Source organism: Nerophis lumbriciformis, linkage group LG09 (genome assembly GCF_033978685.3).
Source record: "Nerophis lumbriciformis linkage group LG09, RoL_Nlum_v2.1, whole genome shotgun sequence".
NCBI classification, from domain to species: domain Eukaryota; kingdom Metazoa; phylum Chordata; class Actinopteri; order Syngnathiformes; family Syngnathidae; genus Nerophis; species Nerophis lumbriciformis.
In genome coordinates this window covers 11693613-11720000 of record NC_084556.2, presented here as the reverse complement: position 1 = coordinate 11720000, position 26388 = coordinate 11693613, and positions in this window count along the sequence as shown.

Genomic DNA, 26388 nt, shown 5'->3' with positions numbered 1-26388 from the left:
ATGCCATGTTTACGTTTCATGCCCAGTTCACGCTGCTTGCTTCATAGTCCATGCCAAGTAAGTTTTTGTTTATTAATGCCACAGTTAGTGTTTTGTTTCATTGTTCATAGTTTCTGCCTTTGTGCAAGTTTTGTGTTTATAGCATACTTGCCAACCCTCCCGGATTTTCCGGGAGACTACCGAAATTCAGCGGCTCTCCCGAAAACCTCCCGGGACATATTTTCTCCCGAAAATCTCCCGAAATTCAAGCGGAGCTGGAGGCCACGCCCCCTCCAGCTCCATACGGACCTGAGTGACGTGTTGACAGCCTGTTCACACGTCCGCTTTCCCACAATATAAACAGCTAATGATGGAGGGCGAGTTCTTGGTTTCTTATGTGGGTTTATTGTTAGGCAGTTTCATTAACATCCTCCCAGCGTGGCAACAACACACAACAACAGCAGTCAAGTTTTCGTCTACTGTAAAGCAGTTCGTCTGCCATAAACAGCAATTTTGTGACACTTTTAAACAGGACAATACTGCCATCTACTGTACATGCATACAGTATGTGACCCACCCATAATGTGTCACATTTTTGTGTTGATTTATTTATTTTATTTTGTGGTTTGAATTCGTTTTTGGAGCTGTCATTACACATTTATCAGTATTCACATTGGTCAGTAGGGGGCAGTAGGGCGTTTCTTCCCAATTGAATGCTATCACCTGCAGACCGGAAGTGTCTTGTCATTCTGATGAGCGCGACCAGTCTGTGAACAATTGAAACGTCCTGTGTGATTTTTCCTCCTGTATAACAGGTTAGTTTTGGTGAATCAACTCACTGAAGAATATCCATGTGATCTTTATAAGTTTAAGTACACATTCTGATGGTGGAGCCTAACTCTAAAGTGTTTGTGAGTTGTAGTTTGTATTTGTGAATGAATCCAGTGCACAGCTGCAGTAATCAATACAAAATGGCGACGTGAGTACGTAATGTTTATATAAGAACTTCTGATCCTAATTCAGACTCCCAAATTAGAGCTCCCGTTTTCTTATTGATTTTATAATGTATATTTGTATAATGTGTGTGTTCTGAAATAGTGACAGAGAATAGAACAAGGATGGACAATTCAACCCTTAACTCAACAATGAGTAGATGAGTGTTATGTGTGTGTATATGTGTAAATTAATGAACACTGAAATTCAAGTATTTCTTTTATTTATTTATATATATATATATAGCTAGAATTCACTGAAAGTCAAGTATTTCTTGTATAAGTATCTTAACCACGCCCCCAACCACGCCCCCCCGACCACGCCCCCCACCCCCCACCTCCCGAAATCGGAGGTCTCAAGGTTGGCAAGTATGGTTTATAGCCAAGTTTTGTACCTCCACTGTGAGTGCCTTTTGTTTGTTCCTTTTTATTGTCATTATATTAAATCATGTACTCACCTTCACGCGAGGTATGGTCCAAATCATTTGCACCACGGGAGAACAAATCACGCCATAGTCCTAGTCATGACAATATCGATACTATTGATACCTTACTATCAGTATATTAACAATATGTAAGTTATTAGATTAACATTTCTTATTTTTCAAAATCATTTTTTGAGGTCGTTTTTGTTATTATTTGCAAACTCCACGTCTGTGGATACAGGAAGGCTTTCAGAGCAAAACCCAAATTACTTAAATGGGAGCCAATAGGGAATCCTCCTCTGGTGTGCAGTGAAGTCCATCCATCCATCCATTTCCTACCGCTTGTCCCTTTCGGAACAGGCTGGAGCCTATCTCAGCTGCATTCGGGCGGAAGGCGGGGTACACCCTGGACAAGTCGCCACCTCATCGCAGGGCCAACACAGATAGACAGACAACACTTGCACTCACAAACTAGGGTCATTTTAGTGTTGCCAATCAACCTATCCCCAGGTGCATGTTTTTGGATGTGGGAGGAAGCCGGAATACCCGGAGGGAACCCACGCAGTCACGTGGAAAAATTGCAAACTCCACACAGAAAGACACCGAGCCCGGGGATCGAACCCACGGCCTTCGTATTGTGAGGCACATGCTCTAACCCCTGTTTCACCGTGCTGCGTGTAGTGAAGTATGTTCAACTAATCCTCATTCTGAAGGGATGATAGTTAATTTGTCACACTGGAGGCGAGGGTTAGGGATTTAGAAGTAACACTGAAGAGACATGTTAGCCGCTATAGCTGGCTATATTTTAAGGCACCATTTACAGAGCGGCGCGTCAGTGTTTATAGCTACAACTTTAGCTTTGGTTTTAAAGTCAAAATATGTCCGTTCTTCCTCTCCTGTCTCCACACTGTTTCTGCTTGGAAGTGCTGTTTGTGCGTGTGTTGACTAACATGCGCCGTGGCTTCAATGCCAGCGCTGTCACCGCGGCCAGGTCAATTAAAAAAAAAGTACCGGTATTTTTCAAAGACAGCGTATTTAGTACCTTTTTTCATTAGTACCACAGTACTTTATTAGTACCGATATACCGTACAACTCTACTTTACCCAAGAATTCAAAATGGAGTGGAATTTGTTTAATTTGCAAAGTATTTTAGTATTTAGGTCAAGACAAGAAAATGATTCCTGTTACTTAAAGGCAATAAGGAATTTCTCTGAATTGCGATTAATTTATTTCCACTTCCCGTAATTCTAATTAAGCATCGTTGTGGGGTGGAGCCAATATAATTCAAATTTAAATTTTTCAAATGAATTTGATTCAAATTCTTAAATTCCACCATTTTGCACAAGCATGATACGAAAAAAAAAAACAAAAAAAACAAAAAAAACAAAACAAAACAAAAAAAAAACACAATTTAATTCAAATTTCAATTTTTCAAATTAATTTGATTCAAATTCTAAATTCCGCCATTTTGCACAAGGCTGATATGAAAATCTAATTAAAACAACAACAACAACAACAAAAAACAATTTAATTCAATTTTTAATTTTTCAAATGAATTTGATTCAAATTCTAAATTCCGCCATTTTGCACAAGCCTGATACGAAAATCTAATTAAAAAATAACAACAAAAACAATTTAATTCAAATTTTTATTTTTTTAATTAATTTGATTCAAATTCTAAATTCCGCCATTTTGCACAATCCTGATATGAAAATCTAATTTAAAAAAAAACAGAAAAACAATTTAATTCAAATTTAAATTTTTTAAATTAATTTGATTCAAATTCTAAATTCCGCCATTTTGCACAAGCCTGACACGAAAAAATCAAATAAAAAAAACAACAACAAAAAAAACAATTTAATTCAAATATACATTTTTCAAATAAATTTGCTTCAAATTCTAAATTCCGCCATTTTGCACAAGCCTGATACGAAAATAAAATTTAAAAAACAATTGAATTCAAATTTAAATTTTTCAACTGAATTTAATCCAAATTCTATATTCCGCCATTTTGCATATGCCTGATACGAAAATCAAATTAAAAAACAACAAAAAAAACAATTTAATTAAAATTAAAATTTTTCCAATAAATTTGATTCAAATTCTAAATACCGCCTTTTTGCACAAGCCTGATACGAAAATCTAATCAAAAAACAACAACAACAAAAACTATTTAATTCAAATTTGAATTTTTAAAATGAATTTGATTCAAATTCTAAATTCCACCATTTTGCTTAAGTCTGATACGAAAATCAAATTAAAAAACAACAACAACAAAAAATTTTAAATTTAAATTTTTCAAATGAATTTGATCCAAATTCTATAATCCGCCATTTTGCACAAGCCTGATACGAAAATAAAATTTAAAAAACAATTTAATTCAAATTTCAATTTTTCAACTGAATTTAATCCAAATTCTATATTCCGCCATTTTGCATAAGCCTGATACGAAAATTAAATTAAAAAACAACAAAAAAAACAATTTAATTAAAATTAAAATTTTTCCAATAAATTTGATTCAAATTCTAAATACCGCCTTTTTGCACAAGCCTGATACGAAAATCTAATCAAAAAACAACAACAACAAAAACTATTTAATTCAAATTTCAATTTTTAAAATGAATTTGATTCAAATTCTAAATTCCGCCATTTTGCTTAAGTCTGATACGAAAATCAAATTAAAAAACAACAAAAATGTATTTAAAATTTAAATTTTTCAAATGAATTTGATCCAAATTCTATAATCCGCCATTTTGCACAAGCCTGATACGAAAATCAACTTAAAAAACAACAACAACAAAAAAACAATTTAATTAAACATTTTCAAATGAATTTGATTCAAATTCTATATTGCGACATTTTGCACAAGCCTGATATGAAAATTTAATTAAAAAACAACAAAAAAAACAATATCATTAAAATTTTAATTTTTCAAATGAATTTGATTCAAAATCTAAATTCCGCTATTTTGCTTAAGCCTGATACGAAAATCAAATTAAAAAAATAAATAAATAAATATTTAATTCAAATTTCAATTTTTCAAATGAATTTGATTCAAATTCTATATTCCGCCATTTTGCTTAAGCCTGATACGAAAATCAAATACATAAAAAAAAAACAAAAAAACAATTTAATTCAAATTTAAATTTTTCAAATGAATTTGATTCAAATTCTATCGCTATATTAAGTCTATTTATACCTGCATTGTCCTTTCCATCATTACACTTTCCATCATTGTAACTGAGCGACTGTGGGGAACAATTTCCCTTGTGGATCATTAAAGTTTGTCTAAGTCTAAGTCTAAATTCCGCCATTTTGCTTAAGCCTGATACTAAAATCTCATTAAAAAACAACAACAACAATAACAAAAACAGTGTTGCGTTTACATTTTGTAGAGGTTTTTATTTTAACTTCAATTGCCTTCAACCTTGTTTTCTATTTTGATTTATCACCTACATTTTCCGTCCTCCCCCTTGATGGTTTCCCCTGCTTGGCATCAACTCCAGGCAGAGCATTATTAGATGGAGACACCAGCAGTTTGGTGCTGAGTGGGCTGACCTGCGCTCTGTGTTCATACATCATAAGATGTCTACTTTTCAACATCTGCTCTCTCTCGTCTTTCCTCCAGGTGTGTCCCTCCCATACGTCCCCAAGGTACAACGCTTGGTCAAAATGAACTCATTTTTAGTAACCGTAGGATGAAGGTTGTCGAGGAGGCAAGCAGCATTTCTATGTTCACACATATCTAAGGTCATAAAAAGGCTGCAGTAGAATAATTAGGGGCAAGCAAATGACAGAAGATAATCAGCAACATAGCTTTTGCAAACTTATGATGTGCAATAAAACAAAAGCCATTCCGCCCAAAATGGACCCCCTGAGCCTCACTATAATATAAGAGTTACATTAAAAACGACTATGAAATAGTAATTTGTGCCAGGCTCAAACTGTTGATATTATGAAACCTTCATCAACTTTATAGGCAATGTTTTAAGTAACATCTCTCACCGTCGTGTAGGTATAAAAAAAGAAGTTGAACAATAAACACAAATAAAATAAAGTACAACTACTACAGGGTGTAAGCAGACATGTATGTGTACGCCAGTGACGTGCGGTGAGGTTCATGACTGGTGAGCAGTGTTGGGTTAGTTACTGAAAAACAGTAACTAGATACAGTTACTAGTTACTTTATTTCAAAAGTAACTCAGTTACTAACTCAGTTACTTACACCAAAAAGTAATGCGTTACTGTGAAAAGTAACTATTTAGTTACTTCTTCTACTTTTTTTTTTTAAAGCTCCCATTAATGCCCTTTTAGCCTTCATTTCAGTACTGTTATTGCACTGGAGAATAATACAATCTGTTGATCAACTTGACATACATTTGCATCACTGAACTCTGCTAAGCAATGTGCTCTACATACAACACACAAAGACAAAGATATGTTTCAAAGGGCCAATTTATTTCAGGCCAGAACAAATTGACAAAACTATTTTAAATAGCTGCAACATAACATACATAAGTAACAAACAGCATAATAACACTAACACTAACACTAACACTAACCACGTTAAACCCAGATTCCGAACTAATAAAGGTCTTAACTCATTCTCTTTCTATGCCACTTCAATATGGAATGCACTCCAAAGAGGTGTAAAAGAAAGGGCATCTCTATCCTCCTTCAAAACCGCACTAAAAGAACACCTCCAGGCAACTACAACCCTAAACTAACACCCTCCCTTCCACATAATACCTCTTCGGATTGTAAATAATCAAATGTAGACACTTTTTCTTATACTTTCTGATCTCTCTCTCTGTGTCCACTACTTGCTGTACATATCCTACCAAGTCAGTCCTACACTGTTTCAATGTCCATTTCTCTGATGATGCAATTGTTGATGACTGAAGTGTTGATACCAACCAAACCTACCCCCCCCCCCCCCCCCCCTCCATATCCCACACCCCGGATTGTAAATAATGTAAATAATTCAATGTATATACCCTGATGATTATCTTGTGTGATGACTGTATTATGATGTTAGTATATATTTGATAGTATATATCTGTATATGGACCCCGACTTAAACAAGTTAAAAAACTTATTTGGGTGTTACCATTTAGTGGTCAATTGTACGGAATATGTACTGTACTGTGCAATCTACTAATAAAAGTTTCAATCAATCAATCAACAACATAGCTGTAAAGCTGGCTTCACCTAAGGAAGGCACACGTGACATACACAAAGCCTAACCAGGCAGATTTGAATTGTTGTTTTGGGCAGTAGACGGGATCTTTGATCCAAGACACAACTCACATTTAACTAAAATGTTCTTTTCTTTGTGCTCGACAAAAGAAAAGAAGTGAGAATATCTCATACTTGCCAACCCTCCCGAATTTCACTGCCTCTCCCTGGGACAATCATTCTCCAAATTTCTGCCGATTTCCAGCCGGACTTAAGGCACGCCCCCTCCCGGTCTGTGCGGATCTGAGTGGGGACAGCCTGTCGTCACGTCCGCTTGGCCAACCAAAAAGTAACCACAGAACACTATACCGTATAGGCGTATAGTGTTCTGTGGTTACTTTTTTGTTGGCCAACGGTTGTATTGCGCACCCCCCTCCCCTCCCCTCCCCTCCCCTTCCCACACTCAGACACACAGTCACACGCACACACAGAGAGCGCAGAGGAAGAATCAGAAGCTCGTCTCTGCTTCGCTGGAATAAAACACACTCAGATCCTCAGTTTCTAGCCGATACTACATAAAAAATAACGTAAAATAACGCAGTAACGCATCATGTAGTAACGGTAACTGAGTTATTGAATATAAAAAAATAACGCGTTAGATTACTAGTTACCGCCGAAACTAACGGCGTTACAGTAACGCGTTACTTTGTAACGCGTTAGTCCCAACACTGCTGGTGAGGCACTGACTTCATCACAGTCAGATTTACAAACATATGAACCCTAAAGAGTATCTTATTCACCATTTGATTGGCAGCAGTTAACGGGTTATGTTTAAAAGCTCATACCAGCATTCTTCCCTGCTTGGCACTCAGCATCAAGGGTTGGAATTGGGGGTTAAATCACCAACAATTATTCCCGGGCGCGGCGCCGCTGCTGCCCACTGCTCCCCTCACATCCCAGGGGGTGATCAAGGGGATGGGTCAAATGCAGAGGACAAATTTCACCACACCTAGTGTGTGTGACAATCATTGGTACTTTAACTCATTGGCGTTGTTAGGCCTATTTTAGGGGGGCTCAAGCCCCCCTAAAATATTCTTAAGCCCCCCTAAATAATTTGTTTGTTTTTTTACAAATAAATGCCGACATATTCATTATAAAGTGGCCCAAATATGAGTTTAAATAAATAATCATATAACCTGTTATTATTCACTCAGTTTCCCCTCACTTCGTAGCGTAAGGTAGAGAGCCCCTTTTGTGCGTCGGTATCCAATCCATTCCACTTGTTCATATAGAAAATGCCCACATCACTCAAATTCCAGCCCGCATTTTCTCTGCGACCTTGCTTGCGGTCCTGCAGGTGTACAAAGCACATTATCTTCCTTTACAATGAGTGAAGCTGCACAAAACCTTGTGTGTGCAATTGTAAATCATTTATTTTTTTAAGTTTTGTGTTTCTTGTAGAATCTATATAAAGTAATATACATTAGCCTATTGTTAAAATAATGAAAAAAACATCATTAAATATATTTGTTTTATTGTATTGTTACATTAATAGCTGTTTTATTATTATAGGATGGCTTGTTAAACATTTAATAGGATTTTCAGAGGGAGGAAAAACCAAGACATTTAATATAAAATGTAAAATGAATAAATACATAAAAAGAAAAAGAAAATATATGGTTAAAAGCCATCGTCCCGGGGAGCATTTCATTTCGTCCCGTGCATTTAAAAAAAAATAAAAAAATAACAATGAATAATTTCTAAGTCTTTGTTAGCCGTTTGTGAAGTTTTGTGCTCGTGCGTAACATTCGCTCGCATCCTGTGCATCTCCTGGGGGCAAAGCCCCCCCTGTCCTTAAAAGCTAGTGACGCCCCTGCTTTAACTTAACTTTAACTTTACACATACAAACTGTAGCACACAAAAAAGCACATTTAATAAAAAAAACGTTATTATGGTCTTACCTTTACTTATAAGTGCGGGAACAGTGGTGTTCGTGTTGGAGGAGTTGTGAATGAATGAAATATGAAATCCGTGCTGCAGTCTGCAGGTGTACCTAATGTTGTGTACTTGCAGTCATTCACGGCTCCTCCGGCGCGAGCAATGTTGTTTTTGCACTTTTTGGCTTCTTGTTAAGTGACTTTTTTTGGGTGGATTCGGTCTTGCACGTGGATTGATTGAATTATTTATTTCAAACCTGCACAGTACAACAACACACACTTTTTTTTTTTAAAACATTTTGGCAGGGACATTTATGCAAGGCTTGAAAAGGGGTTGGATGAAGCAGATGCATATAATATCCCAACCCCTCTCACTCATTCCACAGTTAACATAAACAATATAATACAAGAACAATACTATACAAACAAAAACAAGAAAAGCTCCTGTACACTAACAATACAATAGTGCCACTGTTACTATAAAACAAGACAAGACGAGACAAAACACACACACACACACACACACACACACACACACACACACACACACACACACACACACACACACACACACACACACACACACACACACAGGCCCAAACACTCTCTGACCATACACCTCTCTCCCATCGCTCTGTGCTGAGGGCATCACTCTCTTTCCTCCTCGTACTTCTTCAGTACTTCTTTTTTAAACAGTCTTTTAAATGTAATCATGTTAGAACAGGTTTTTAACTCGTCCCCTAAGTTGTTCCACAGACTGACTCCACGCACTGAAATGCACATTGATTTTAAAGTTGTTCTAAATTTAGGCAAATATAATTTGTTGTTTCCTCTTAGACTGTAGCTATGATGAGCATCTCTATCCTGGAATAGGTTTTGTATATTGGATGGTAGAGAGTTTTGGGATGCCCTAAACATAATTTGAGCAGTTTTAAAATTGATCACATCGTGCAGTTTAAGTTGCTTTAACTCCATGAATAGTGGATTTGAATGATGTAAGTAGTGAACATTGGACACAATCCTAATGGCCTTTTTCTGCAGAGTGACTAAAGGCTGTAGATGGGATTTATAACAATTTCCCCAGACTTCAACACAATAGTTTAGATATGACATAATAAATGAATGATACAATAAAAGCAGAGCATTGGTGTTCAATAAATGACATGATCTCCTCATCATTCCAACACATTTAGCAACTTTTGTCCTCAGGTAATTTATATGAGGCTTCCATGATATATTTTCATCTATTACCACTCCTAAGAATGAATTTTGTTGAACATATTCTATTGGTGTATCATCAATAACAATCCTGATGGGTATTTCACTTTTGCGATTGCTAAAGAGCATGATTTTGGTCTTCTTTAAATTGAGAGACAATTTGTTGGTATTAAACCAAGTTTTTAACTTGATCATCTCCTCAGTTACAGAGGCCAGAAGTTGCTTAACGTCGTCACCTGCACATGTAATGGTTGTGTCGTCAGCAAAGAGGATGAACTTCAGCAGTGTTGATACTTTACATATTTCATTGATATACATTATAAATAGTGTGGGTCCTAGTATCGAGCCCTGGGGGACTCCACAGGTTATGTTCATGAGTGTAGATTGATGTTGGTCGATCTGAACAATCTGCTGTCTCTCATTCAAGTAGCTCTTCAGCCATTTCCCTGCCACTCCCCTTATGCCATAGTTTTCCAGTTTGTTTACCAAAATCTGGTGGTCAATGGTATCGAAAGCCTTTTGCAGGTCAATAAAAATTCCTAAAACAAATTTGTTTTTCTCGATACCATTAGTAATGTTCTCTATTAGATCACTTAAAGCTAATGAAGTTGACCTATTTTGTCGGAACCCATATTGACAATCAGATAATAATGTGTGTTTTTCAATGAAGCCACGAAGTCTATTATCAAATAATTTTTCCAAAATTTTTGACAACTGTGGCATAAGGGAGACGGGCCGGTAATTTGTGAAGTGGTGTTTGTCTCCAGATTTGAAGATGGGGATGACTTTTGAGAGTTTCATTTGTGAAGGAAATTGTCCAAGTTGAAAAGATAAATTGCAGATGTATGTGAATGGTTTGATGATTTCTTCCGCTACATTCCGGACCGTCCTCATGTCGAGGTCATAAATGTCACGTGATGTTTTGTTCTTGCTTTTCTGAATAATCTCTAAAACTTCCTTTTCGACAGTCGGAGTAAGGAACATCGAGTAAGGATTTTTTCCAATAAGTTCCATAGGCTGTACATCATTAATTGGGATTTTTTTTGCCAGCTCAGGCCCAACTTTAACAAAAAACATATTGAAGCCGTCAGCAATCATCTTCTTGTCACTTATGATTTGGTCGTTCTCAACAAAAAACTCTGGATAACAAGGACTGTTTGAACCATGCCCAATAATTGTATTTAATACCTTCCAAATTCCCTTTATATCACTTTTCTTTTGGATTAATAGTTTGGTGGTGTATTCTTTTCTGCTTGCTCTTAATATGCTGGTTAATTTATTTTTATATGTTTTGTACTTTTGTTCTGTTTCTATGGTTTGATGCCTAAAAAAAGTCCTATATAAATAATTTTTCTTTTTGCAAGCGTTCGCAAGCCCTTTAGTTATCCATGGAGTTTTTGTGGAGTTAGTTATAGTGCATTTTTTGATGGGGCAGTGTGTATCATAAAGTGAGAAAAAAATGTCATGAAATAAATTATAAGCTGCATTTATATCTGACGTTTGAAAAACAGAATCCCAGTTGTGTTTCTCTAAATCATTCTTTAGTGCTGTTAATGATCTTTCTGTTGTGTCTCTACGATAATATTCACTATTTACAGGTTTGGATGTTTTGCAGTTAATATTGTACACCATGAACACGGGTAAATGATCACTGACGTCACTCACTAACAAGCCTCCAGTTACAGTCTGATGTACAATGTTACAAAATATGTTGTCAATAAGTGTTGTGCTGTGTGTTGTGATTCTAGTGGGTCGTGTGATCAGTGGGAATAAGCCCATGGAGAACATGGTGTCAATAAATTTTGCTGTGTGTTTGTGTTTATTAGGATTCAAAAGGTTGATATTAAAGTCACCACATACTATATATTTTTTGTTTCTCTTAAATAATTTTTCCATCCATTCATTAAATATTTTTAAGTCGGATCCTGGTGTTCTATAAATGCAGCTTACAATAATGTGTTTCCTATTTGAAAATGATAATTCCACAGTGACGCATTCGAAGAGTTCCTCAACAGTTAAACACATATCAGTTACAATACTACAGCTGATATTTTTGTCCACATACAGAGCCACACCTCCTCCTCTCTTATTTTTACGGTTGGTGCAAAACATTTCATACCCATTTAATTCAAACTCATTACTTGTATTCTCATTCATCCATGTCTCTGAAATACCTATAATATTAAATGGAGATTTGAACTGATTCAAATAGTCCTGGATATCATCAAAATGAGAGTATAGACTCCTGCTATTAAAATGTACTAGAGATATGTTTTTATCTTGCATAAATGTTTTATCAAATGTGACGTCAGTATAATATAAACAATCATTGTTGGTGTTTTGAGGAGCATTTCTATCTGGATCCATTTCGCTCATAAATCTTTGTGATTTGTAGTTGATGTGGTCTGAGAAACTGATCGATTCCAAATTGTGGGAGTTTATCAAATCTTCATTCTCCTCTATTTCAGAGGAGAATTCACTATCAGAACTATCCATATAGTGTTATTTCAGAAACATGAAAGGAAGAAGAGGGTGTGTGATCATGGTCAGATAAATCATTCCTCTGTTCATGAAACATGAACAAGAGAAGAGGGCATATGGTCAAGGACTGTGGGCCACAGACACACAACACAAACATGCACACAACTGGACCATTCAAGCAAACACATAAACAATCTCTCATCCACACACACACAAACATACACTCGTACACTGCAGGCAATCAAATAAACATGGAAAACAAAAAAACAAAACAAAACAAAAAGCTCCCCCCAAGAGCTACTAAATATCCAATTGCAAAAGTAAAAAACTAAAGAAGTAATATTAACAAAAATATGCACACACATACACATACACATATATACATATATATACACATGCATATCATACATGCATGAGGTGTGGAAAGTATCACATATTTAATATGGAACAACTTCAAAATGCAAAAATAGTTTCCTAAATAATTCCCATTCATCACACCATTTGCATAGTTAGGTTCGGATATCAAATAGAAACAAATAAAAATAAAACTCTTATACATCTTCTGTGTACAAAATAATATTGTGGTTTAGTGAAAAACAGAAAAAAGAAAAAACAGTCACGTGGCAACATGACGCGTCAACAACCCAGGAAGTAAACAGATCCATGCCTGTCTCCGGCACACAAGCACTGCGATGAAAAAGTCTCATTGAAGAAAAATCAAACAAAAATAGTCTTACCAAGTGTCGTATGTCCATGTCTCTGTGTGAGTACCCCCAAGTTCAGTGGAGTTTACGAGGCTGCGGAGATGAACTTTTCAGCCTCTGCTGGATTGTCAAAAAAGTGTTGTTGGGAGCCTTTGGAGAGTTTGATAGTTGCTGGATAAATGAGAAAGGCTTCAAAACCAGCTTTTCGAGCGCTGTACATAGTGGAGTAGCAGGGTCGTCTCAGCTTGGCCGTCACGTCACTGTAGTCCGGGGCAAAGCGAACAGAGTTACCGGAGAGCTGAAGAGGAACTTTCCTAGCCTCCTTCAGGATGCGGTCCCTATCCGTGTACCTCAGACACTTAACAATCATCGCCCTGGGACGGGGAGATTGTCGCGGGGGGCCGATGCGATGGGCCCGCATGAGCTCCGGAGGATTTGCAGCCAAGGCAGGGAACCACTTGGGGATGTTGGCGGCCAGGTAAGACAGCGCGTTATTTCCTTCTTCGCCTTCTTTGATGTTGATTATTCTAATGTTATCCCTCCTGCTTCTGTCCTCGAGATCTATCATTTTTTTCTCAATCTTCGTGAGCATGCTGGTGAAATTGAGCATAGCGTCCTCATTGCTCTGGACACGTGTTTCAATAGAAGACACTTCATTGCGGACAGATTCTATATCGGCAGCGTGCTTGGATAAAGTATCTTGAATTGTACCAAGTTGATCCTCCAATCGCTGGAATCGCTTTTGGGATCTATCCTCAGCCTCATTGAAAAATTTCCTGAGTAAAGTCTCAAGATAGGCCTCAGTGACGACAGGTGTTTGAGACGAGGACGATCCCGACTCCATTGTTGCCCTTTTCATTAAACTTTTGTAACGGGTGTGCAACAAATAAGGAAAGCGTTGTTCGTAAAAGAAAAAATTATGGCAGAAATCCAAGTAGCTTAGAGTTTTTTAGAGCATGCACAGGGGAGCTTCAGTTTTTGACGTGCTCTACTCCGCCATCTTGTTTTTGTATAATTGATGAGATGAGTGCCAAAGGATCAGGGTTTGGCCTCTAGTGACCGCACGTCACTGGTGTACGCTTTTTAAAGCTCTGTACTGATTTCCCACAAGAAGTGTCCATTCAACATTGTAGTGCTTAAAGTACCGTATTTTTCGGAGTATAAGTCACAGTTTTTTTTCACTTATACTCAGGAGCGACTTATGTGTGAAATTATTAACACATTACCGTAAAATATCAAATAATATTATTTAGCTCATTCACGTAAGAGACTAGACGTATAAGATTTCATGGGATTTAGCGATTAGGAGTGACAGATTGTTTGGTAAACGTATAGCATGTTCTATATGTTATAGTTATTTGAATGACTCTTACCATAATATGTTACGTTAACATACCAGGCACGTTCTCAGTTGGTTATTTATGCCTCATATAACGTACACTTATTCAGCCTGTTGTTCACTATTCTGTATTTATTCTAAATTGCCTTTCAAATGTCTATTCTTGGTGTTGGGTTTTATCAAATACATTTCCCCCAAAAATGCGACTTATACTCCAGTGCGACTTATATATGTTTTTTTTCCTTCTTTATTATGCATTTTCGGCTGGTGCGACTTATACTCCGGAGCGACTTATACTCCGAAAAATACGGTCTTAGAATAAATAAGAAATAAATGCTGTTTGTATGCTGAATTGTGTTTCATTTTATTCGTTAAACCATATCCAATTATATTTTCAATTCCCAAAGTATGTGAACATATCATCTAGAGTAGGGGTTGTTAACTCATATGAGCTCAGGGGTCACATGGAGGAAAATCTATTCCCATGCGGGCCGGACTGGTAAAATCATGGCATGATAACTTAAAAATACAACTACGACAACTTCACATTGTTTTCTTTGTTTTACTTTGGCCCAAAATTGTCACGGCAGGGTCGCATGGTAATGCGTGTGTTACCTGCCGCCTCTCACTCTGCACCTCAGGACACGCCCACAGGCGTTCCTCTCCTGCTGCAGCCGCGTCTCCCCGGTCACTCTGCAATCAACACACCTGACGCTGATGAGTCTCCTGCCTTCATAAGCCAGCGTGTCCTGCGTTCCAGTGCTAGAACGTAGCTACTTGTACTTGTACAGTAAGCCTCTCACGTCGCTCGCTTCTTTGCCTATGTGCTTCCTCGCTCTTTGTGTTTCCCCTCCGTCGTGCTCACTGTGTCTTGTCTTGTGTCGTCATCCAACAACCCGTCGTCATCCCCTGGTTTTGAGATGTGTGTCTCCCTGAATCCCCTCTGGACTCTCTGCTGCCGTCCTAGATCTCGACCTCACGCCTGCCCTTGGACCACGACGCCTCGCTCCAGCTTCTAACCTCCTGCCTGTCCCTGGACCTCCAAGCCTGCCTTGCCCTTTCTGGACTTCCACAACGATCTCAACATGCACCTTCAACACCACCTGGTAACACTCCTCATATACTCGCTCCACTTAGCCACACAGTATACCTTTGGTTTAATCACACACTTCATATACATTTATATATTTCAATAAACATGCTGCAAGCTAACGACGTCCCTGTCTCCGTGCCGTCTCCTTCTCCCACTGTACCGTTACAGCGTGGATCGTTTTCCCAGGATGCAGGACGCGGAAAGAGATTTTTCCAACAAAGTTCTAAAGCTTAGTGATATATCGGATGTATCAGATTGTAGGTTTTTTTTTTTTTTACTTTTCGCGTTCATATTTCGCTGCGTTTATTGCATTTTTGTTGCGTTTTGCTTGATTGTAAAATATGTCGACCGATAGTGAGTGTCACGTTCATATGTTAATATTCAGTGTTTTATCGTTCATAGTTAAAATTGTAAATCCAACATTTGTTATTTTCATGTACCTTCTGGGTGTCTCATTCAGTAAAAAAAAAAATCAAATTCCATTCCGTTTAAGGCGGTCTGTCATAACGTTTTTAGCATTCAATCAGATATTATTGTGAGGTTTTGTATTAGTGTTACTAAAAATGGGACCCAAGCAATGTTCCCTCTAATTTTTCATGTGTGTGAGCAAACACACAAACACTCTGAGCATTCAGTGGAATACAGACGTGCACACTGTGATCATACCAGCAGCACATTTGTCTCAAACCTGACATAACAATTTAAATGTCTTAATATTATAATCAAGTGACTAGTCAATTTCAAGAGATTATTTTCCAATATAAATGATTTGGCCCACTTAGATATTGTTTTTTTTTAATCAGCTATGCACTATAGTATTTTATGCCTGGATGGGGGTCCTGCTTTGGAAATATTGTGTACCCCTTTCAGAGATCACATTTAGTTCCCCTTAAAACATTCATGCATGAGATGAAGTGTTTATTAACTTTCTGTCCGTAAAATAAATATTTTTATTAGCAATTATGTAGTCCTGTAACATCATTTCATGATTAATATCCAACAAATAACATTCTTAACAAATGACAGTAGAATAAGCACACTGATTGAGGACTCATAGTAAAACGACCTGAAATTTACACTTTACGTGTAGTGTTGGAGTTGTCCAACTTAGTGAGTGGCCATAAACGCACCAGTGGCTAATTGCCGTAGTGTATGTGTTGGTGCAGGTGAGAGAGAGAGCAAGCGGCTGCTGTTGATATAACAGATGACAAAGAGTTGCTTTTGGCTTGGTTTGTACGGTAGACCACGACCAGTTTTGCTAGATAAAAGTATTTTACACATTGTTTTGGTGTGGTTATGGCCGACAAACAATTTCGCTAAATAAAGGGACCGATGGAATTCCTGTCCTCCTTTAAGTGTCTCAACAGACGTTACAATAATTTAATTTTACAGTTGCATTGCAAAATCATACAAAACAAACGATTTGTTTATTTTGTTTAGAGTGGGATTTGATTTTTTGCGCGGCATAGATTTGCTGTGCGCAGAGGACGCGTGAGCAGTGCGCAATTGTGCAGGTGCGCACCTTAGAGGGAACATTGGACCCAAGCACACATAAGCCGAAGCCCAAACAGTCTACGGGCTATAGAGCGTTTTCTATTCGGGCTCCAGTACTCTGGAATGCCCTCCCGGTCGGTAACAGTTAGAGATGCTACCTCAGTAGAAGCATTTAAGTCCCATCTTAAAACTCATTTGTATACTCTAGCCTTTAAATAGACCCTCTTTTTAGACCAGTTGATCTGCCGTTTCTTTTCTGCTCTGCCCCCCTCTCCTTCGTGGAGAGAGGGGGGGCACAGATTGGGTGACCACAGATGAAGCGCTAGCTGTCCAAAATCGGGACGCAGGGTTGACCATTCATCTGTGCGTCAGTTGGGGACGTGTCTGCACTGCTGACTTGTCTCCACATCTGTGGTCCTCTCCAAGGTTTCTCATTGCCATCCCATTGGGTTGAGTTTTTTCTTGCCCTGATGTGGGATCTGAGCCGAGGATCAATCAATCAATCAATGTTATTTATATAGCCCTAAATCACAAATATCTCAAAGGGCTGCACAAGCCACAACGACATCCTTGGTACAGAGCCCACATAAGGGCAAGGAAAAACTCACAACCCAATGGGACTTCGATGTGAATGACTATGAGAAACCTTGGAGAGGACCGCAGATGTGGGTGACACCATTCACCCCCACCCCTCCCACCCCCACCCGCTCACCCCAACTCCCCTTCTAGGGGAGACCGGATGCAATGGACATCGAGTGGGTCTAGCATTATATTGTGAAAGTCCAGTCCATAGTGTCCATCCATCCATCCATCCATTTCCTACCGCTTATTCCCTTCGGGGTCGCTGGAGCCTATCTCAGCTACAATCGGGCGGAAGGCGGGGTACACCCTGGACAAGTCGCCACCTCATCGCAGGGCCCAGTCCATAGTGTATCTAACATAATAGTGAGAGTCCAGTCCATAGTGGGGCCAGCAGGAGACCCTCCCGAGCGGAGACGGGTCAGCAGCGCAGAGATGTCCCCAACCGATGCATAGGCGAGCGGTCCACCCCGGAGGATGATTTAGGGCTATATAAGTAAACATTGATTGTTTGATTGATTCTCTGTACAGCAGATTTTTTTTACATCTTAGATATATATATATATATATACATAAATATAATACATATATATACATATATATATATAGATAGCTAGATATATCGGCCCACAGACACATTTTTTACTCTAAATTTGGCCCCACGAGTCAAAATAATTGCCCAGGCCTGCTTTATGAAGTCTGTGTTGAGTGAAGTGTTTCAAGTTAGGTTTGTCGTTGTGCAGGTGGAACAAACCATTTCACATTCTTGATATGGGGGTGTAGGTAGTCTTAGACCAGTGTTTCTTAACCTTGTTGGAGGTACGGAACCCCACCAGTTTCATATGCGCATTCACCGAACCCGAACCGTAATCATAAAATGATGTTATATTAAAGAAATACTAATAAATATATATTTTACAAACAGAAAGTTACAGGAATGTACACATGATCCCATGTTTACATCTCATTGTGCAACATGTGAATGTTTTAGTGGGAACTAAATGCGATATCTGAAAGGGGTACACATTATTTCCAAAGTAGGACCCCCACCCCAGACATATAATACTAGTACACAGCTCATGAAAAACAATATGTTATAGTCATTGTAAGTGGGCCAAAACACTTACATTAGAAAATAATCTCATGGAAATGACTGCTGTCATTTGATTACAATAATAAGACATTGAACTTGTTATTTAGTCAGGTTTGGGACAGGTGTGCTGCAGGTGTGACCACAGTGCATGTGCACGTCTGACGTCGCTCACATGTGCTCCACTGAATGCTCAAGGAGTTTTTGCGTTTGCTCATGTGGCATACTTGCCAACCTTGAGACCTCCAATTTCGGGAGGTGAGGGGCGTGGTCGGGGGTGGGGCGGGGCGTGATTGGGGGCGTGTTTAAGAGGGGAGGAGTATATTTACAGCTAGAATTCACCAACTCTCTCTCTCTCTCTCTCTCTCTCTCTCTCTCTCTCTCTCTATATATATATATATATATATATATATATATATATATATGTATGAAATATTTGACTTTCAGTTAATTCTAGCTATATATATATTTATTTATTTTATTATATATATAAATAAAAGAAATACTTGATTTTCAGTGTTCATTTATTTACACATATACACACACATGACACTCATCTACTCATTGTTGTACTTGAAAGTACAATGCAATACAATTCCGGGGCAATGGCACCTATCAAATACACAGTAATGAAAACACAGTTGTTCTACTAACTGTACTGTGTGTTATGAGAGTAGAGTATGTGTGTGTGTGGCCCTTTAATAGGTGACAGCATGTGAGGTGAGTGACGTCAGTGAGTGTGTGGGTGAGAGAAGAGAGGCAGCGGTAGCGTGAGTGCGGGGAGGGACTAGTTGGTTTTGTGTTGGATTGGCTGTGTGCAAGCAATCAATAAAGCAAGATTTGCAACTAATCGCTGGACTCATCATTCACCCTAAAGTCGTCCGCTGTGGAGACCCACTGCGGGTCTCCACAGCGAACACCCGAGCATACATCGGCCCTGGAGAAGTGTCTCCACTGCGCTCTTCGACTACGGTCTCATTCTTCTGCTTCGTCTCCTTGTGTGCGCACACTGGACTCAGGTCCGCATGGAGCTGGAGGGGGCGTGCCCTCCAGCTCCGGCTGAATTCCGGGAGATTTTCGGGAGAAAATTTCTTCCGGGAGGTTTTCGGGAGAGGCGCTGAATTTCGGGAGTCTCCCGGAAAATCCGGGAGGATTGGCAAGTATGTCATGTGGAAAATTAGTGGGAACATTGTTTGGGGGTATCCATAAAACGCCGACAGGGAGAAGTTTTTGTTTACACGATGAGTCGGGTGTGTCTTGACCTCCGCGGCGGAGGCTCTGCCGAACCCCTGAGGGCGACTACCCGAACCCATAGGGTTCGATCGAACCCAGGTTAAGAACCACTGTCTTAGACATTCTTAATTTGACGGCTTTCACGGCTATATTCATTTTATATTAACATTTACTATGTATTTTTTATAAATTGCATACATTATTAAAATAGCATGCACAGGGTGCTTTGAAGCATCCCGTCTTTCCTATGTAAAAATACAACATGGCTCGCGTTCGACTTTAAAGGTTCTACTGGTGGTGGTGGCTGAAAAGCTCATTAAAGGGTGTTGTCGACACATCTACTGGTAGTTGTGCTAACGTGACATCCACCGCGTTGTGTTTAGCGTTAACATAACAGCGCCTCCAGCTGTGTCAGAGTCGTGAGTGTCACTGTACAAGGGAACACAAGTCGATCCTGACGACGACGATGACGCCTCGTCACCACATGTGGAAATAACGTGACATTTTGGGACCTCTGTCCGAGTGGCGGGTGCTGCGCTGGCTAGTGCTTTGACGTGCCCTCCAGGAAAGAAGAGTGCTGGCTAGATAGTGTCACTTTCCATTACGGCCTGCGCCTGCCTTCCTAAAAACGAGGGGAGCGCCTCTGTAAGCATCGGAGGGGACCTCGGAAGGATGGTCTATCATGAGATGAATTATAAATGAGAGGACTGCGGGTTTGCTGCCGAAAAAGATGAAAACAATAAATCATATTTGGTAGCGTCTCATTTATCACAATGGGCTAACGAGCAGGCTCATGTTCTAGAATAATACAATTAGCGATAAAAGTAGCACAAAAGGTTTAAAAAAAAAATTAAATACGTGAGTACTATGGCGCCACGTGGTGTCATTTTGTTTAATGAGCTTTCACAGAGCAGACGTCTGTTTACCTTTCTCTGCGAAGGCAGACGTCTTGGTTTGACCACCATCTTGTTTCTGTAATAAACAGAAAGACAACAAAAGTCTGTTGATAGCAGTCTCAAAACAATAAGAGATCACCAAAAATTTAATAAAAAAAGAATGTATTTAAAAGCGGAATTTATACCATTTATTGTCACAAATATTTTTGTCATCAGTTCATGCTCATAGACTTAGATTGGTCAGATCTAGTCTAGTGGCTGCTGCCAAAACCCCAAATATTTATGCTCCAAAACCAGGAGGGTGTGCCTGGGCAAGGATGGTTTCGCCATATGGTAGTGAGAAAAACAACCGTTTTGATGCAAACCAGCAATCCTACAGTCGTTGAAGTGTAATTTCCCCTCGTTAGCATTCAGGTATTTTGTGGCAGAACGATGGCTGTGGATCGACCAAGCCGGATAAGGTTATCCAGGGTAAATCACACCTAACCTTATCCTTGTCCACACACAACAATGCCACCGTTTAAGACCCCCTCACCCCCTCCGTCCACCGGTGCAACGCGACCTAGTACGCATGCGCGGAAAATGCGTACGTCATAGTCACCTCCAGTGTTGCTTTGTGTGCAAGTTCTTAAATTTAACTTATCTGAACAATATCTAGTGTTATGGTATTTCAATAAACTGGAATCCAGTGTGCTGTGGGGCCCTATTGTAGTGAATCACACCTGAGCCATCATAAATTAATCAAAGTGATAAAGAACATTTTACAACAATCAGTCTAGAGATCTAGAGATCTGGTCAGAACACTCCTCACTCTTTTGCCTTTACCTTCATTGTCCATTCGTTTTTGGTGACTTTATATACTCTGGACCTAGACGTTGAGTCCGCGACATACATGGCGGACAATAACTGATACAGTCTGCTTTGCCAGTCTAAATGTATTTGACGTTGTGACAACTCTGTGTCGCAGGGTTCTCTCCAGGACCGACACACTGTGGTCAGGCGTTACCAAGGTTACAATGTTTTTCTTTTTCTTTCCAGTTCAAAAGTCTTTTTCCTCTTTCAGTTCAACAAGTATTTCTCCTTCCCTTCTCTCTCGCCTTCCGGCTTCCCTCTAGCTTTTCAGCTCCCCCTCTGCCTCCGATGGTCCTTCCCGATTAGGCGCCAAATGTGGAAGTGGAAGGACAAGAAAAAGACAAACAAGACAAAGACAAAGGCAAACAAGGTACAGAAGAAGAGAGGGTTACAGAAGAAGGAGAAAAGAACACGGAAGAAGAAGTAAATACAGAAGAAGAAAAGGACACACAGGAAAACACCGGGGCTACAGGGGGGCCTGGCCGTCCCCACTTCCCGCTCCCTCGAAATGGGGGTGGGGGAGTAGGCTTAGCCGGGCGGAAGCGATGGGGGACTGTGGAGAGGCGGGGCCGGCGGTCCGACACCGGGGCCCGCTCCAAGATGGCGGCGAGGAGGTGTGGCCTGCGGACCCGCGTCCAAATGGACTACAGGTACGTGGGTCGGGCAGCTGGGCACAATCAGATAATCTCCTGTCTGTGTAAAAAAGCGTGACAGCCAAGAGAGATGGAGGAGGTGAAGAGCCAGAGGCAAGACGCGGAGCAACGTATGCAGCGAGAGCAAGACGCCGACGACGAAGACGCGGCCGGCTGAAAAGCGGGAGGCGGATCGAGCAGCAGGGGGAGCCGGAGCTGAAAGTCTTTCTGATATTGAAAAATAAAGAAGTCAAACCTGCTCACGACAATGTCGTCCTTGGATGGTCCTGAGAACCCACCCGGAAGCAAGAGTCTTCCACAGTCGTTTTCCGTAGTTAGTCTTCCCTCGTCGGCCAGGTAATACAAAGCACACGCTACCTATTTTTAATCACATCCACGGGACATTGGAAAGTTCTCTTGCGGTCTGAGAAGTGTTGTATCCCAAATAGCTGCAATCGCTTTTCTCTTAAGGTGTTCATGTGTGATTTCCACGAGCGTCTGTACAGATGGAAGGAGAAACACGGACATGTCTGGATGACTCGCCTTCATAATTCCAGTGTTTACCTCCAAGTTACGAAACCGCTTTATTATGAAACTGGCTGTGGCGCGGTCTCTCTGGCGTCACTTCCTCTCCGAACTCAGCTTGTAAACGATCATTGAGTCCATACAAAGCTAAGTGCCGGAGATTCAAGAAATACATGACGCACTTAACCGTGCAAAAGTTTGTCCGAGGAGGGGGACCTTAAACGATGGTTCAGTGTGGCTGAAACGGAGCTTAGGCTAAATAATTATTCCTTTAAGGGGTTAAATGACTTAGTGTAGACATGGCCTGAATACCCCACATTAGCATTCCATTCAGTTGTAAACAAATGGAATTTGTGACCAGAATGCTTCTAACTTCTGTTATTGGTTGGAGGTTAAATTGCAGAGTATTTTAGGAATAGTTGAAAGGACAGTGTTGTATGTGGGAGACAGGTGGTGTCGCAGACCACCTCCTCTGTTCAGGGATGGCTTTTCAACCCTGACATAGATGGCTACCCTCACTCCTCTTTCATACCATCCGTCCTCGATCCGTACGAAAGAGGAGTGTCTTTGATTGATTGATTGATTGAAACTTTTATTAGTAGATTGCACAGTACAGTACTTATTCCGTACAATTGACCACTAAATGGTAACACCCGAATACGTTTTTCAACTTGTTAAAGTCGGGGTCCACGTTAATCAATTCATGGTAATATCAAGGTTGAAAAGCCATCCCTGAACAGAGAAGGTGATCTGCTACACCATCAGTGTTATATCTCCCACATACAACACTGTTCTTTCAACCATTCCTAAAGTCTCCCACGTACAACACATACGATCCCACATATTATTTTACACACACACACACACACACACACACACAAAAGTTTTACTCTGATTTTAGGTGTTGGATTGATTTTAGGCCTAATGTGTTAAACAATATGCCAAAATGGAATAATTCCAAGTCACACACATAATGTTAGGTTGTACTGCAAAAAAAAAAGGAACACGATAACATTTTTTGAAGGTGATATATAAAAGGTCCACTCAAAAATATGTACACCTACAACAAAATTGAATATATAAAGGGAAAAATATCCTGCAAATGTCTGCATATGTTATATTATTCTTTTATGTTTCCATATTTAACATATTGTGTTGAAGTTTGGGGAAATGTTTATAAAACAAACATAGACCCAATAATTAAACTTCAAAAAAGGGTAATTAGAATAATACACAAAGCGTGCTACTATGAACATACCAATCCATTATTCATAAGTTCTAATGTGGTAAAAATTTCAGATGTTGTGTTTTTAAAAACAATGGAAATTATGTTTCGAGTAAAGAACAACAGCCTTCCAGCTTGCATTCTTAGGTTATTTAGATTAAGAGGAGAAAACTATAATTTACAGGGGATATTGATTTTTGAAATATGTAAAGTAAGAACGAATATTAAATACAAATGTATTTCAGTTTTAGGAGTTAAATGGTGATGAGTTGAAGACATGTACTTCTTTGTTAAGGTTTAAGAAAGCCTAAAAAGGTGAAATAATGGAAAATTATAAAATATAGCAACGATTACTTTCATCCCATTGATTTTGTTTTTTAACGTTGATGTTCCAGGCAATCTTATTTTCAGTGCATGTATAGGATAGGCAAATATAAGCCAATGCTTCAGCCTATTCCTTTTTCGGTCATTCTTTTTCTTTTTGTGTGTGCGTTGTGAGCTGTTAAATTGATCACACAAAATGGTTGATTATATGACCGAAATGAACTCATTTCATTTAATAAAAACCTACCTTAAAGGGGAACATTATCACAATTTCAGAATTGTTAAAACCATTAAAAATCAGTTCCCAGTGGCTTATTATATTTTTCGAAGTTTTTTTCAAAATTTTACACATCACGCAATATCCCTAAAAAAAGCTTCAAAGTGCCTGATTTTAACCACCCGTCCATTTTCCTGTGGCGTCACATGGTGAAGCCAACACAAACAAACATGGCGGAAAGAACAGCAAGCTATAGCGACATTAGCTCGGATTCAGACTCGGATTCCAGCGGCTTAAGCGATTCAACAGATTACGAACGTATTGAAACGTATGGTTGTAGTGTGGAGGCAGGTAGTGAAAACGAAATTGAAGAAGAAACTGAAGCTATTGAGCCATATCGGTTTGAACTGTATGCAAGCGAAACCGACGAAAACGACTCGACAGCCAGCGACACGGGAGAAAGCGAGGACGAATTCGGCGATCGCCTTCTAACCAACGATTGGTATGTGTTTGTTTGGCATTAAAGGAAACTAACAACTATGAACTAGGTTTACAGCATATGAAATACATTTGGCAACAACATGCACTTTGAGAGTGCAGACAGCCCAATTTTCATCAATTAATATATTCTGCAGACATACCCTCATGTCAGCAGGCCAGGGAAGCTAGGGTCGATATTCTTCTCTTGATCATCTTGGGACGGTGTGAGCAAAGACATCCAGGGGGGTTTAGCTCGCTCGTCTGCTTGAACAAACTGCCGCCATTGCTTGCCGTGCTAGCGAGGTCCTTTGTCCCTGAATTGCTCACACACTCCGGCAGATTCAATGGGGGTCTGGCGGCAGATTTCTTTGACTTTATCGTTGGAAATGCATGTGCTTTGAGAGTCGCAGGATATCCACACATTCTTGCCATCTCTGTCGTAGCATAGCTTTCGTCGGTAAAGTGTGCGGAACAAACGTCCAATTTCTTGCCACTTTCGCATCTTTGGGCCACTGGTGCAACTTGAATCCGTCCCTGTTCGTGTTGTTACACCCTCCGACAACACACTGACGAGGCATGATGTCTCCAAGGTACGGAAAAACGGAAAATAACAGAGCTGTTTTGACCCGGTGTTTGAGAAAATGGCAGATTGCTTTCCGATGAGACGTCACGTTGTGACGTCATCGCTCCGAGAGCGAATATTAAATTCGCCAAAATTCACCCATTTAGAGTTCGGAAATCGGTTAAAAAAATATATGGTCTTTTTTCTGCAACATCAAGGTATATATTGACGCTTACATAGGTCTGGTGATAATGTTCCCCTTTAATAAGTTTTATTGACTTTATTAAGTTCGATCAACAGGAGAGCGATAGAGACACAAAATGGCTGCAAGAGTTTGCTTGTTAAAATATCTAATCTAATATTGTTCGTTTTTGGACAGTAAGTAAATAAGTAAGTATATTGTATGTAATGTTGTGGACTACTTTATTCCAAAAAAAGAAATACAAATACATTTATATATTTTTTTTTCTTTTCTTTTAAAGACACAAAATGGCAGCCCTGGGGGTGGAGTTTCTCTGTCAAACCAAACCAAGATGGCTGTCTCCAAGAAAAGGTAAATTCTGCTCTGAAAGTGGTTCAAATTCCAACGTAAAGCAACACAACGACATCTCAGTGACACAGGATTAATGTTAAGGTTGTACAAAGATGGTTGTGTGTTTTTAAAGCCAAAAATACTTCTAACCACTTTTGACAGTGACATGACCAACCGGTATTGTATTTGCTGGCCCTGTCCTGTTTCTCTGCTCAGCATTGTGCCGCGTTATGTGCTAGTGGAAATCAATATTTGGCACTGGTGATCCTTTTTTGGAGGTCCGTCCCCGGCGTAGGCATAGTGCAAGGTCAGAGCGCGATGTACACAAAGTTACATACAGCAAACTGCACACGTGCATCGATCACTGCTATTATTAGCTCATAGTTGTTTATACAGTACAG